The sequence below is a fragment of the Phalangium opilio genome, unplaced genomic scaffold (genome assembly GCF_054372755.1).
Source record: "Phalangium opilio isolate 3A_F unplaced genomic scaffold, DU_Popi_V2 ptg000810l_1, whole genome shotgun sequence".
Classification (NCBI taxonomy): Eukaryota; Metazoa; Arthropoda; class Arachnida; order Opiliones; family Phalangiidae; genus Phalangium; species Phalangium opilio.
In genome coordinates this window covers 328,846-343,792 of record NW_028324253.1, presented here as the reverse complement: position 1 = coordinate 343,792, position 14,947 = coordinate 328,846, and the positions used below count along the sequence as shown (strand labels likewise).

Here is a 14,947-nt window from a genome sequence, read left to right as displayed (position 1 = left end):
TTGTAGGAATACCGCATCATTCGTAGGCGTAATCTCTGGAGTCTCGGCGACAGATCGTCAAGTTGTTTTGTCTGTAATATGGCTAACAGCGGCTGATGATCAGTCTCCAACGTGAAAGTTATACCGGTGATAAAATCTTCGAAACGTTTACACGCCCAGGTTAGCGCGTAGGCTTCTTTTTCGATTTGCGCGTATCTCATTTCAGTTGGTGATAAGGTCTTGGACGCAAAGGCAATGACTTTCTGAGTTCCATCTGGTAATTCTTGTCGCAATAGCGCTCCAATTCCGTAGCTTGATGCGTCAGCAGACACTGTTGTCGGTCTCTTGGGGTCGTAGATACCCAGAACTGGTTTGTTGGTTAACGTAGTTTTGATAAATTCAAACGCTTTATCTTGGCTAGGTCCCCAGACCCACGCATTCTTCGTGCTTAAGAGGCTGTTAAGTTGTTGTAGTTTCTCGGCCATTCGTGGAACGAACTTTCCCAGGTAGTTGATCATCCCAAGTAGACGTCGTAGTTCTGAAACATCCTTTGGCGGTTTCATCTCCGTGATTGCTCGAACTTTGTCCTCATCCGGTCTAATACCCGTATCTTCTATGATATGGCCTAGGAATTTTATACTGCTTACTCCAAATTGGCACTTCCTTTTGTTGAGTGTAATTCCGTTTTTGGCAAGTCTTTCAAGTACGGTCTTTAGATGTTTGTCATGCTCCGCGACGTCTTTTCCCCAGACAAGGATGTCGTCCTGGTGGCATACGGTGTTGGCGATTCCTTCGATGTACGATGCCATTTGGCTTTGATAATGTTCGGAAGCTGAAGTTAGTCCAAATGGGAGGCAATTGCAACAGTATCGTCCAAATGGAGTTATGAAGGTAGTTAGAGGTATTGATTCCGGGTGTAAGGGTACCTGCCAATACCCCGAATTGCAGTCGAGTTTGGAGAAGAATTTCGCTCCGGCTAGACGTCCCAACGTGTGATCAACCGCGGGTATCTGGTATAGCTCTCTCTGAATGTGCTTGTTGAGTCTTCTGAAATCAACACAAATCCGAAGTTCTCCGGTATCCTTCTTTACTACCACCATAGGAGCGCACCATTCCGTGGCATCTTCGATTTTTCTAATGACTCCCAGTGTGACCATGCGCTTTAATTCGTCTTCAACTTGGGATAGCAATGGAATGGCAACTCGTCTTGGAGTGGTAACAGCATACGGCTCTGCCCCTGGTTTCAGTTTGATCCTGTGTTGACGTTTGACTCTACCAAGTCCAGTGAATAGTTTGGGATAGTCTTGCATTGGTCGCAGGCTTGATAACTCTGTCAAACGTACTTCGTTGATCCGTTGTATTTGTCGAAGACTTTCGCTTGCTTTCAGGCTTAGTAGAGGAACTTGTAATCCTTCTATTACGTAGACATTGTCGTGGATAGTAACGCTCTTGCTTGATAATTTGGCAGCTATTACTCCTTTACAGTCTAACGCTTTCTTGCCCGGTCCAAATAGTCTTCGATCAGGTTTGTTTAGCGGAAAGTCTTGGAAAGCAGTGGCATACAAAGTTTCCGGTATAGCACACACGTCGGCCCCGGTGTCTATTTTGAAGAGAACTGGTCTGCCATTAATGTCAATTTGTACCATCCATCGTCCTTCGTGTGTGTGATTAGTGACTTCGCCCAGGAAAATGTCCGCTTGAACGTCATCCACTTCGCCTTGGATAGATGACGTCGTGATTTCTCTGTTGAAACGAGCCGCCTGTCCTAGGCATACTCGTTCATAGTGGCCTATTCGTTTGCATTTGCGACACTGTGCTTTCTGAGCTGGACAGCTTCCCCGGTTATGATTTTCCTGAGCTCCACATTTCTAACAAGGAATTTTAGTCTGATTTGGCGGTCTAGAGCGGCTTGTCTCGCTGGGTGGCGGTCTACTCCTGCCTGGACGAAGTTTGCTGCGCGAGCTAAGTTTGTCTACGTTTGCAGAAATTCCATTGTTCTGACTTCCGTTATGTAGTACATTTTGTTGTCTACGGATCTCTTCAGCTTGACGGACAGTCGATATGGCCTTTTCTAACGTCAGGGTGCCGTCTAGCTGCATCCTTTCAGATAGCGCTTTGTCTCGTACTCCGACGACGATTCTATCCCGTAGCAACTCGTCCTGTAGTACCCCATAGTTGCACTTTTCGATCTGGGCACGGCACGCTGTGATGAACTCTTCAACTTGTTCTCCTTCTTGCTGGATTCTAGTGTTGAAAGTTGCTCGTTCGTAGATGATGTTCTTACGTATAACGAAGTGATCTTCAAATTTCTTCATGACTGCGGCGTATTCTTTCTTTTCAGCGTCGTTGAGGAACGTGAATGATATGAAGATGTCGTCCGCTTTGTCACCCATCATGTAAATCAGGGCGTTTACTTGTTCCTCCTCCGGTTTGGAACTAAGTCCTGATGCAAAACGAAATCGCTCGAAACGTCGTCTCCACTTCGGCCATTCATTGGGACTTGCGAAATTAAAAGCTTCAGGCGTTGATACTTGAAAAGACGCGGGAGTCTGACGTATCGGTGGCTCGGCCATGTCAAATGGTCTCGAACAGGGGGTTATCTAGCTGGTATGAACGCGACAGTGAACCGAAACTTGCCCTATACCGCTACCGATTAATTAAAAACTTCTGACACCATGTTTGCGTGTTCTTAAGTAACTACACAAGGTTAATTACGATTAAAAGATGATTTATTTACATGTGGGTTACATGAGTCGAGGTCGTCACTAGAACTGCCTAGTTATTGATAAGGGCTGAACTATTTATACAATCTAGAAGCTACGTCATAGAGAGAGACACAATAGAAAAGAAATAGACATAAACGTCTACAGTCAATATTACAAGATAACTAATATCATGAGTAGATATTACACAGTTTTAAAACGACATCTAATCCAGTTATTTTCCTAAAACATATCGTGTCAGAAGTGCGATTCGAACTCACGCCCTCAAACGAGGACCAGAATACACAGATTCACAACGTGAACGAAGGAAGCTAAGCCCCTTGAGTCTGGCGCCTTAGACCGCTCGGCCATCCTGACGTGGTGGTGTGAAATTTGGACGTTTTAAAACGACATCTAATCCAGATATTTTCATAAAACATATCGTGTCAGAAGTGGGATTCGAACCCACGCCCTCAAACGAGGACCAGAATACACAGATTCACAACGTGAACGAAGTAAGCTAAGCCCCTTGAGTCTGGCGCCTTAGACCGCTCGGCCATCCTGACGTGGTGGTGTGAAATTTGGACGCTTTAAAATTACACCTCTTTCAGTTTTTTTCATGAAACATTTCGTGTCAGAAGTGATATTCGAACCCACGCCCTCAAACGAGGACCAGAATACACAGATTCACAACGTGAACGAAGTAAGCTAAGCCCCTTGAGTCTGGCGCCTTAGACCGCTCGGCCATCCTGACGTGGTGGTGTGAAATTTGGACGCTTTAAAATTACACCTCTTTTAGTTACTTTCATAAAACATTTCGTGTCAGAAGTGATATTCGAACCCACGCCCTCAAACGAGGAACAGAATGCACAGACTCACATCGTGAACGAAGGAAGCTAAGCCCCTTGAGTCTGGCGCCTTAGACCGATCGGCCATCCTGACGTGTTGGTGTGAAATTTGGACGTTTTAAAACGACATCTAATCCAGTTATTTTCATAAAACATATCGTGTCAGAAGTGGGATTCAAGCCCACGCCCTCAAACGAGGAGCAGAATACACAGATTCACATCGTGAACGAAAGAAGCTAATCCCCTTGAGTCTGGCACCTTAGACCGCTCGGCCAACCTGACGTGGTGGTGTGAAATTTGGACGCTTTAAAATTACACCTCTTTCAGTTTTTTTCATAAAACATTTCGTGTCAGAAGAGATATTGGAACCCACGCCCTCAAACGAGGAACAGAATGCACAGACTCACATCGTGAACGAAGGAAGCTAAGCCCCTTGAGTCTGGCGCCTTAGACCGCTCGGCCATCCTGACGTGGTGGTGTGAAATTTGGACGTTTTAAAACGACATCTAATCCAGTTATCTTCATAAAACATATCGTGTCAGAAGTGGGATTCAAGCCCACGCCCTCAAACGAGGAGCAGAATACACTGATTCACATCGTGAACGAAGGAAGCTAAGCCCCTTGAGTCTGGCACCTTAGACCGCTCGGCCATCCTGACGTGGTGGTGTGAAATTTGGACGCTTTAAAATTACACCTCTTTCAGTTTTTTTCATGCAACATTTCGTGTCAGAAGTGATATTCGAACCCACGCCCTCAAACAAGGACCAGAATATACAGATTCACATCGTGAACGAAGAAAGCTAAGCCCCTTGAGTCTGGCGCCTTAGACCGCTCGGCCATCCCGACGTGGTTTTGTGCAATTTGGACGTTTTAAAACGACATCTAATCCAGTTATTTTCATAAAACATATCGTGTCAGAAGTGGGAAACGAACCCACGCCCTCAAACGAGGAGCAGAATACACAGATTCACATCGTGAACGAAGGAAGCTCCTTCGAGTCTGGCGCCTTAGACCGCTCGGCCATCCTGACGTGGTTTTGTGCAATTTGGACGTTTTAAAACGACATATAATCCAGTTATTTTCATAAAACATATCGTGTCAGAAGTGGGATTCAAGCCCACGCCCTCAAACGAGGAGCAGAATACACAGATTCACATCGTGAACGAAGGAAGCTAAGCCCCTTGATTCTGGCGCCTTAGACCGCTCGGCCATCCTGACGCGGTTTTATGGAATTTGGACGTTTTAAAATGACATCTCATCCAGTTATTTTCCTAAAACATATCGTGTCAGAAGTGGGATTCGAACTCACGCCCTCAAACGAGGACCAGAATACACAGATTCATATCGTGAACGAAGGAAGCTAAGCCCCTTGAGTCTGGCGCCTTAGACCGCTCGGCCATCCTGACGTGGTGGTGTGAAATTTGGACGCTTTAAAATTACACCTCTTTCAGTTATTTTCATAAAACATTTCGTGTCAGAAGTGATATTGGAACCTACGCCCTCAAACGAGGACCAGAATATACAGATTCACATCGTGAACGAAGGAAGCTAAGCCCCTTGAGTCTGGCGCCTTAGACCGCTCGGCCATCCTGACGTGGTTTCGTGAAATTTGGACGTTTTAAAACGACATCTAATCCAGTTATATTCATAAAACATATCGTGTCAGAAGTGGGATTCAAGCCCACGCCCTCAAACGAGGAGCAGAATACACAGATTCACATCGTGAACGAAGGAAGCTAAGCCCCTTGAGTCTGGCACCTTAGACCGCTCGGCCAACCTGACGTGGTGGTGTGAAATTTGGACGCTTTAAAATTACACCTCTTTCAGTTTTTTTCATAAAACATTTCGTGTCAGAAGTGATATTCGAACCCACGCCCTCAAACGAGGAACAGAATGCACAGATTCACATCGTGAACGAAGAAAGCTAAGCCCCTTGAGTCTGGCGCCTTAGACCGCTCGGCCATCCCGACGTGGTTTTGTGCAATTTGGACGTTTTAAAACGACATCTAATCCAGTTATTTTCATAAAACATATCGTGTCAGAAGTGGGAAACGAACCCACGCCCTCAAACGAGGAGCAGAATACACAGATTCACATCGTGAACGAAGGAAGCTCCTTCGAGTCTGGCGCCTTAGACCGCTCGGCCATCCTGACGTGGTTTTGTGCAATTTGGACGTTTTAAAACGACATATAATCCAGTTATTTTCATAAAACATATCGTGTCAGAAGTGGGATTCAAGCCCACGCCCTCAAACGAGGAGCAGAATACACAGATTCACATCGTGAACGAAGGAAGCTAAGCCCCTTGATTCTGGCGCCTTAGACCGCTCGGCCATCCTGACGCGGTTTTATGGAATTTGGACGTTTTAAAATGACATCTCATCCAGTTATTTTCCTAAAACATATCGTGTCAGAAGTGGGATTCGAACTCACGCCCTCAAACGAGGACCAGAATACACAGATTCATATCGTGAACGAAGGAAGCTAAGCCCCTTGAGTCTGGCGCCTTAGACCGCTCGGCCATCCTGACGTGGTGGTGTGAAATTTGGACGCTTTAAAATTACACCTCTTTCAGTTATTTTCATAAAACATTTCGTGTCAGAAGTGATATTGGAACCTACGCCCTCAAACGAGGACCAGAATATACAGATTCACATCGTGAACGAAGGAAGCTAAGCCCCTTGAGTCTGGCGCCTTAGACCGCTCGGCCATCCTGACGTGGTTTCGTGAAATTTGGACCTTTTAAAACGACATCTAATCCAGTTATTTTCATAAAACATATCGTGTCAGAAGTGGGATTCAAGCCCACGCCCTCAAACGAGGAGTAGAATACAAAGATTCACATCGTGAACGAAGGAAGCTAAGCCCCTTGAGTCTGGCACCTTAGACCGCTCGGCCAACCTGACGTGGTGGTGTGAAATTTGGACGCTTTAAAATTACACCTCTTTCAGTTTTTTTCATAAAACATTTCGTGTCAGAAGTGATATTCGAACCCACGCCCTCAAACGAGGAACAGAATGCACAGACTCACATCGTGAACGAAGGAAGCTAAGCCCCTTGAGTCTGGCGCCTAAGACCGCTCGGCCATCCTGACGTGGTGGTGTGAAATTTGGACGTTTTAAAACGACATCTAATCCAGTTATTTTTATAAAACATATCGTGTCAGAAGTGGGATTCAAGCCCACGCCCTCAAACGAGGAGCAGAATACACAGATTCACATCGTGAACGAAGGAAGCTCCTTCGAGTCTGGCGCCTTAGACCGCTCGGCCATCCTGACGTGGTTTTGTGCAATTTGGACGTTTTAAAACGACATATAATCCAGTTATTTTCATAAAACATATCGTGTCAGAAGTGGGATTCAAGCCCACGCCCTCAAACGAGGAGCAGAATACACAGATTCACATCGTGAACGAAGGAAGCTAAGCCCCTTGATTCTGGCGCCTTAGACCGCTCGGCCATCCTGACGCGGTTTTGTGGAATTTGGACGTTTTAAAATGACATCTCATCCAGTTATTTTCCTAAAACATATCGTGTCAGAAGTGGGATTCGAACTCACGCCCTCAAACCAGGACCAGAATACACAGATTCATATCGTGAACGAAGGAAGCTAAGCCCCTTGAGTCTGGCGCCTTAGACCGCTCGGCCATCCCGACGTGGTTTGGTGCAATTTGGACGTTTTAAAACGACATCTAATCCAGTTATTTTCATAAAACATATCGTGTCAGAAGTGGGAAACGAACCCACGCCCTCAAACGAGGAGCAGAATACACAGATTCACATCGTGAACGAAGGAAGCTCCATCGAGTCTGGCGCCTTAGACCGCTCGGCCATCCTGACGTGGTTTTGTGCAATTTGGACGTTTTAAAACGACATCTAATCCAGTTATTTTCCTTAAACATATCGTGTCAGAAGTGGGATTCGAACTCACGCCCTCAAACGAGGACCAGAATACACAGATTCACATCGTGAACGAAGGAAGCTAAGCCCCTTGAGTCTGGCGCCTTAGACCGCTCGGCCATCCTGACGTGGTTTTGTGAAATTTGGACGTTTTAAAACGACATCTAATCCAGTTATTTTCATAAAACATATCGTGTCAGAAGTGGGATTCAAGCCCACGCCCTCAAACGAGGAGCAGAATACACAGATTCACATCGTGAACGAAGGAAGCTAAGCCCCTTGAGTCTGGCACCTTAGACCGCTCGGCCAACCTGACGTGGTGGTGTGAAATTTGCACGCTTTAAAATTACACCTCTTTCAGTTTTTTTCATAAAACATTTCGTGTCAGAAGTGATATTCGAACCCACGCCCTCAAACGAGGAACAGAATGCACAGACTCACATCGTGAACGAAGGAAGCTAAGCCCCTTGAGTCTGGCGCCTTAGACCGCTCGGCCATCCTGACGTGGTGGTGTGAAATTTGGACGTTTTAAAACGACATCTAATCCAGTTATTTTCATAAAACATATCGTGTCAGAAGTGGGATTCAAGCCCACGCCCTCAAACGAGGAGCAGAATACACAGATTCACACCGTGAACGAAGGAAGCTCCTTCGAGTCTGGCGCCTTAGACCGCTCGGCCATCCTGACGTGGTTTTGTGCAATTTGGACGTTTTAAAACGACATATAATCCAGTTATTTTCATAAAACATATCGTGTCAGAAGTGGGATTCAAGCCCACGCCCTCAAACGAGGAGCAGAATACACAGATTCACATCGTGAACGAAGGAAGCTAAGCCCCTTGATTCTGGCGCCTTAGACCGCTCGGCCATCCTGACGCGGTTTTGTGGAATTTGGACGTTTTAAAATGACATCTCATCCAGTTATTTTCCTAAAACATATCGTGTCAGAAGTGCGATTCGAACTCACGCCCTCAAACGAGGACCAGAATACACAGATTCATATCGTGAACGAAGGAAGCTAAGCCCCTTGAGTCTGGCGCCTTAGACCGCTCGGCCATCCCGACGTGGTTTGGTGCAATTTGGACGTTTTAAAACGACATCTTATCCAGTTATTTTCATAAAACATATCGTGTCAGAAGTGGGAAACGAACCCACGCCCTCAAACGAGGAGCAGAATACACAGATTCACATCGTGAACGAAGGAAGCTCCTTCCAGTCTGGCGCCTTAGACCGCTCGGCCATCCTGACGTGGTTTTGTGCAATTTGGACGTTTTAAAACGACATCTAATCCAGTTATTTTCATAAAACATATCGTGTCAGAAGTGGAATTCAAGCCCACGCCCTCAAACGAGGAGCAGAATACACAGATTCACATCGTGAACGAAGGAAGCTAAGCCCCTTGAGTCTGGCACCTTAGACCGCTCGGCCAACCTGACGTGGTGGTGTGAAATTTGGACGCTTTAAAATTACACCTCTTTCAGTTTTTTTCATAAAACATTTCGTGTCAGAAGTGATATTCGAACCCACGCCCTCAAACGAGGAACAGAATGCACAGACTCACATCGTGAACGAAGGAAGCTAAGCCCCTTGAGTCTGGCGCCTTAGACCGCTCGGCCATCCTGACGTGGTTTTGTGCAATTTGGACGTTTTAAAACGACATATAATCCAGTTATTTTCATAAAACATATCGTGTCAGAAGTGGGATTCAAGCCCACGCCCTCAAACGAGGAGCAGAATACACAGATTCACATCGTGAACGAAGGAAGCTAAGCCCCTTGATTCTGGCGCCTTAGACCGCTCGGCCATCCTGACGCGGTTTTGTGGAATTTGGACGTTTTAAAATGACATCTCATCCAGTTATTTTCCTAAAACATATCGTGTCAGAAGTGCGATTCGAACTCACGCCCTCAAACGAGGACCAGAATACACAGATTCATATCGTGAACGAAGGAAGCTAAGCCCCTTGAGTCTGGCGCCTTAGACCGCTCGGCCATCCCGACGTGGTTTGGTGCAATTTGGACGTTTTAAAACGACATCTTATCCAGTTATTTTCATAAAACATATCGTGTCAGAAGTGGGAAACGAACCCACGCCCTCAAACGAGGAGCAGAATACACAGATTCACATCGTGAACGAAGGAAGCTCCTTCCAGTCTGGCGCCTTAGACCGCTCGGCCATCCTGACGTGGTTTTGTGCAATTTGGACGTTTTAAAACGACATCTAATCCAGTTATTTTCATAAAACATATCGTGTCAGAAGTGGAATTCAAGCCCACGCCCTCAAACGAGGAGCAGAATACACAGATTCACATCGTGAACGAAGGAAGCTAAGCCCCTTGAGTCTGGCACCTTAGACCGCTCGGCCAACCTGACGTGGTGGTGTGAAATTTGGACGCTTTAAAATTACACCTCTTTCAGTTTTTTTCATAAAACATTTCGTGTCAGAAGTGATATTCGAACCCACGCCCTCAAACGAGGAACAGAATGCACAGACTCACATCGTGAACGAAGGAAGCTAAGCCCCTTGAGTCTGGCGCCTTAGACCGCTCGGCCATCCTGACGTGGTGGTGTGAAATTTGGACGCTTTACAATTACACCTCTTTCAGTTTTTTTCATGAAACATTTCGTGTCAGAAGTGATATTCGAACCCACGCCCTCAAACGAGGACCAGAATATACAGATTCACATCGTGAACGAAGGAAGCTAAGCCCCTTGAGTCTAGCGCCTTAGACCGCTCGGCCATCCCGACGTGGTTTGGTGCAATTTGGACGTTTTAAAACGACATCTAATCCAGTTATTTTCATAAAACATATCGTGTCAGAAGTGGGAAACGAACCCACGCCCTCAAACGAGGAGCAGAATACACAGATTCACATCGTGAACGAAGGAAGCTCCTTCGAGTCTGGCGCCTTAGACCGCTCGGCCATCCTGACGTGGTTTTGTGCAATTTGGACGTTTTAAAACGACATCTAATCCAGTTATTTTCATAAAACATATCGTGTCAGAAGTGGGATTCAAGCCCACGCCCTCAAACGAGGAGCAGAATACACAGATTCACATCGTGAACGAAGGAAGCTAAGCCCCTTGATTCTGGCGCCTTAGACCGCTCGGCCATCCTGACGCGGTTTTATGGAATTTGGACGTTTTAAAATGACATCTCATCCAGTTATTTTCCTAAAACATATCGTGTCAGAAGTGCGATTCGAACTCACGCCCTCAAACGAGGACCAGAATATACAGATTCACATCGTGAACGAAGGAAGCTAAGCCCCTTGAGTCTGGCGCCTTAGACCGCTCGGCCATCCTGACGTGGTGGTGTGAAATTTGGACGCTTTAAAATTACACCTCTTTCAGTTATTTTCATAAAACATTTCGTGTCAGAAGTGATATTCGAACCCACGCCCTCAAACGAGGAACAGAATGCACAGACTCACATCGTGAACGAAGGAAGCTAAGCCCCTTGAGTCTGGCGCCTTAGACCGCTCGGCCATCCTGACGTGGTGGTGTGAAATTTGGACGTTTTAAAACGACATCTAATCCAGTTATTTTCATAAAACATATCGTGTCAGAAGTGGGATTCAAGCCCACGCCCTCAAACGAGGAGCAGAATACACAGATTCACATCGTGAACGAAGGAAGCTAAGCCCCTTGAGTCTGGCACCTTAGACCGCTCGGCCAACCTGACGTGGTGGTGTGAAATTTGGACGCTTTACAATTACACCTCTTTCAGTTTTTTTCATGAAACATTTCGTATCAGAAGTGATATTCGAACCCACGCCCTCAAACAAGGACCAGAATATACAGATTCACATCGTGAACGAAGGAAGCTAAGCCCCTTGAGTCTGGCGCCTTAGACCGCTCGGCCATCCCGACGTGGTTTTGTGCAATTTGGACGTTTTAAAACGACATCTAATCCAGTTATTTTCATAAAACATATCGTGTCAGAAGTGGGAAACGAACCCACGCCCTCAAACGAGGAGCAGAATACAAAGATTCACATCGTGAACGAAGGAAGCTCCTTCGAGTCTGGCGCCTTAGACCGCTCGGCCATCCTGACGTGGTTTTGTGCAATTTGGACGTTTTAAAACGACATATAATCCAGTTATTTTCATAAAACATATCGTGTCAGAAATGGGATTCAAGCCCACGCCCTCAAACGAGGAGCAGAATACACAGATTTATATCGTGAACGAAGGAAGCTAAGCCCCTTGAGTCTGGCGCCTTAGACCGCTCGGCCATCCTGACGTGGTGGTGTGAAATTTGGACGCTTTAAAATTACACCTCTTTCAGTTATTTTCATAAAACATTTCGTGTCAGAAGTGATATTGGAACCCACGCCCTCAAACGAGGACCAGAATATACAGATTCACATCGTGAACGAAGGGAGCTAAGCCCCTTGAGTCTGGCGCCTTAGACCGCTCGGCCATCCTGACGTGGTTTTGTGAAATTTGGACGTTTTAAAACGACATCTAATCCAGTTATTTTCATAAAACATATCGTGTCAGAAGTGGGATTCAAGCCCACGCCCTCAAACGAGGAGCAGAATACACAGATTCACATCGTGAACGAAGGAAGCTAAGCCCCTTGAGTCTGGCACCTTAGACCGCTCGGCCAGCCTGACGTGGTGGTGTGAAATTTGGACGCTTTAAAATTACACCTCTTTCAGTTTTTTTCATAAAACATTTCGTGTCAGAAGTGATATTCGAACCCACGCCCTCAAACGAGGAACAGAATGCACAGACTCACATCGTGAACGAAGGAAGCTAAGCCCCTTGAGTCTGGCGCCTTAGACCGCTCGGCCATCCTGACGTGGTGGTGTGAAATTTGGACGTTTTAAAACGACATCTAATCCAGTTATTTTCATAAAACATATCGTGTCAGAAGTGGGATTCAAGCCCACGCCCTCAAACGAGGAGCAGAATACACAGATTCACATCGTGAACGAAGGAAGCTCCTTCGAGTCTGGCGCCTTAGACCGCTCGGCCATCCTGACGTGGTTTTGTGCAATTTGGACGTTTTAAAACGACATTAATCCAGTTATTTTCATAAAACATATCGTGTCAGAAGTGGGATTCAAGCCCACGCCCTCAAACGAGGAGCAGAATACACAGATTCACATCGTGAACGAAGGAAGCTAAGCCCCTTGATTCTGGCGCCTTAGACCGCTCGGCCATCCTGACGCGGTTTTGTGGAATTTGGACGTTTTAAAATGACATCTCATCCAGTTATTTTCCTAAAACATATCGTGTCAGAAGTGCGATTCGAACTCACGCCCTCAAACGAGGACCAGAATACACAGATTCATATCGTGAACGAAGGAAGCTAAGCCCCTTGAGTCTGGCGCCTTAGACCGCTCGGCCATCCCGACGTGGTTTGGTGCAATTTGGACGTTTTAAAACGACATCTTATCCAGTTATTTTCATAAAACATATCGTGTCAGAAGTGGGAAACGAACCCACGCCCTCAAACGAGGAGCAGAATACACAGATTCACATCGTGAACGAAGGAAGCTCCTTCCAGTCTGGCGAATTAGACCGCTCGGCCATCCTGACGTGGTTTTGTGCAATTTGGACGTTTTAAAACGACATCTAATCCAGTTATTTTCATAAAACATATCGTGTCAGAAGTGGAATTCAAGCCCACGCCCTCAAACGAGGAGCAGAATACACAGATTCACATCGTGAACGAAGGAAGCTAAGCCCCTTGAGTCTGGCACCTTAGACCGCTCGGCCAACCTGACGTGGTGGTGTGAAATTTGGACGCTTTAAAATTACACCTCTTTCAGTTTTTTTCATAAAACATTTCGTGTCAGAAGTGATATTCGAACCCACGCCCTCAAACGAGGAACAGAATGCACAGACTCACATCGTGAACGAAGGAAGCTAAGCCCCTTGAGTCTGGCGCCTTAGACCGCTCGGCCATCCTGACGTGGTGGTGTGAAATTTGGACGCTTTACAATTACACCTCTTTCAGTTTTTTTCATGAAACATTTCGTGTCAGAAGTGATATTCGAACCCACGCCCTCAAACGAGGACCAGAATATACAGATTCACATCGTGAACGAAGGAAGCTAAGCCCCTTGAGTCTAGCGCCTTAGACCGCTCGGCCATCCCGACGTGGTTTGGTGCAATTTGGACGTTTTAAAACGACATCTAATCCAGTTATTTTCATAAAACATATCGTGTCAGAAGTGGGAAACGAACCCACGCCCTCAAACGAGGAGCAGAATACACAGATTCACATCGTGAACGAAGGAAGCTCCTTCGAGTCTGGCGCCTTAGACCGCTCGGCCATCCTGACGTGGTTTTGTGCAATTTGGACGTTTTAAAACGACATCTAATCCAGTTATTTTCATAAAACATATCGTGTCAGAAGTGGGATTCAAGCCCACGCCCTCAAACGAGGAGCAGAATACACAGATTCACATCGTGAACGAAGGAAGCTAAGCCCCTTGAGTCTGGCACCTTAGACCGCTCGGCCATCCTGACGCGGTTTTATGGAATTTGGACGTTTTAAAATTACACCTCTTTCAGTTATTTTCATAAAACATTTCGTGTCAGAAGTGATATTCGAACCCACGCCCTCAAACGAGGAACAGAATGCACAGACTCACATCGTGAACGAAGGAAGCTAAGCCCCTTGAGTCTGGCGCCCTAGACCGCTCGGCCATCCTGACGTGTTGGTGTGAAATTTGGACGTTTTAAAACGACATCTAATCCAGTTATTTTCATAAAACATATCGTGTCAGAAGTGGGATTCAAGCCCACGCCCTCAAACGAGGAGCAGAATACACAGATTCACATCGTGAACGAAGGAAGCTAAGCCCCTTGAGTCTGGCACCTTAGACCGCTCGGCCAACCTGACGTGGTGGTGTGAAATTTGGACGCTTTACAATTACACCTCTTTCAGTTTTTTTCATGAAACATTTCGTATCAGAAGTGATATTCGAACCCACGCCCTCAAACAAGGACCAGAATATACAGATTCACATCGTGAACGAAGGAAGCTAAGCCCCTTGAGTCTGGCGCCTTAGACCGCTCGGCCATCCCGACGTGGTTTTGTGCAATTTGGACGTTTTAAAACGACATCTAATCCAGTTATTTTCATAAAACATATCGTGTCAGAAGTGGGAAACGAACCCACGCCCTCAAACGAGGAGCAGAATACAAAGACTCACATCGTGAACGAAGGAAGCTCCTTCGAGTCTGGCGCCTTAGACCGCTCGGCCATCCTGACGTGGTTTTGTGCAATTTGGACGTTTTAAAACGACATATAATCCAGTTATTTTCATAAAACATATCGTGTCAGAAATGGGATTCAAGCCCACGCCCTCAAACGAGGAGCAGAATACACAGATTTATATCGTGAACGAAGGAAGCTAAGCCCCTTGAGTCTGGCGCCTTAGACCGCTCGGCCATCCTGACGTGGTGGTGTGAAATTTGGACGCTTTAAAATTACACCTCTTTCAGTTATTTTCATAAAACATTTCGTGTCAGAAGTGATATTGGAACCCACGCCCTC

The 14,947-nt window shown here is 46.1% G+C and overlaps 9 non-coding genes across 9 annotated transcripts; all 9 read right to left on the bottom strand.

Moving 5' to 3' along the window:
- Positions 1 to 3,125: 3,125 nt before the first annotated feature.
- TRNAL-CAA (transfer RNA leucine (anticodon CAA)) lies at positions 3,126 to 3,247 on the bottom strand. The gene is made up of 2 exons: positions 3,210 to 3,247; positions 3,126 to 3,171 (listed from the first exon to the last, which is right to left on the bottom strand). It is a non-coding gene; the product is annotated as a tRNA-Leu (tRNA).
- A 1,194-nt stretch (positions 3,248 to 4,441) lies between these two features.
- TRNAS-CGA (transfer RNA serine (anticodon CGA)) lies at positions 4,442 to 4,559 on the bottom strand. Its single transcript has 2 exons — positions 4,522 to 4,559; positions 4,442 to 4,487 (listed from the first exon to the last, which is right to left on the bottom strand). It is a non-coding gene; the product is annotated as a tRNA-Ser (tRNA).
- Positions 4,560 to 5,565: 1,006 nt separating this feature from the next.
- TRNAS-CGA (transfer RNA serine (anticodon CGA)) lies at positions 5,566 to 5,683 on the bottom strand. Its single transcript has 2 exons — positions 5,646 to 5,683; positions 5,566 to 5,611 (listed from the first exon to the last, which is right to left on the bottom strand). It is a non-coding gene; the product is annotated as a tRNA-Ser (tRNA).
- Positions 5,684 to 8,557: 2,874 nt separating this feature from the next.
- Positions 8,558 to 8,675, bottom strand: TRNAS-GGA (transfer RNA serine (anticodon GGA)). Its single transcript has 2 exons — positions 8,638 to 8,675; positions 8,558 to 8,603 (listed from the first exon to the last, which is right to left on the bottom strand). It is a non-coding gene; the product is annotated as a tRNA-Ser (tRNA).
- An 818-nt stretch (positions 8,676 to 9,493) lies between these two features.
- Positions 9,494 to 9,611, bottom strand: TRNAS-GGA (transfer RNA serine (anticodon GGA)). Its single transcript has 2 exons — positions 9,574 to 9,611; positions 9,494 to 9,539 (listed from the first exon to the last, which is right to left on the bottom strand). It is a non-coding gene; the product is annotated as a tRNA-Ser (tRNA).
- Positions 9,612 to 10,241: 630 nt separating this feature from the next.
- TRNAS-CGA (transfer RNA serine (anticodon CGA)) lies at positions 10,242 to 10,359 on the bottom strand. The gene is made up of 2 exons: positions 10,322 to 10,359; positions 10,242 to 10,287 (listed from the first exon to the last, which is right to left on the bottom strand). It is a non-coding gene; the product is annotated as a tRNA-Ser (tRNA).
- A 1,006-nt stretch (positions 10,360 to 11,365) lies between these two features.
- Positions 11,366 to 11,483, bottom strand: TRNAS-CGA (transfer RNA serine (anticodon CGA)). The gene is made up of 2 exons: positions 11,446 to 11,483; positions 11,366 to 11,411 (listed from the first exon to the last, which is right to left on the bottom strand). It is a non-coding gene; the product is annotated as a tRNA-Ser (tRNA).
- A 2,125-nt stretch (positions 11,484 to 13,608) lies between these two features.
- Positions 13,609 to 13,726, bottom strand: TRNAS-CGA (transfer RNA serine (anticodon CGA)). The gene is made up of 2 exons: positions 13,689 to 13,726; positions 13,609 to 13,654 (listed from the first exon to the last, which is right to left on the bottom strand). It is a non-coding gene; the product is annotated as a tRNA-Ser (tRNA).
- An 818-nt stretch (positions 13,727 to 14,544) lies between these two features.
- TRNAS-CGA (transfer RNA serine (anticodon CGA)) lies at positions 14,545 to 14,662 on the bottom strand. The gene is made up of 2 exons: positions 14,625 to 14,662; positions 14,545 to 14,590 (listed from the first exon to the last, which is right to left on the bottom strand). It is a non-coding gene; the product is annotated as a tRNA-Ser (tRNA).
- Positions 14,663 to 14,947: the final 285 nt, after the last annotated feature.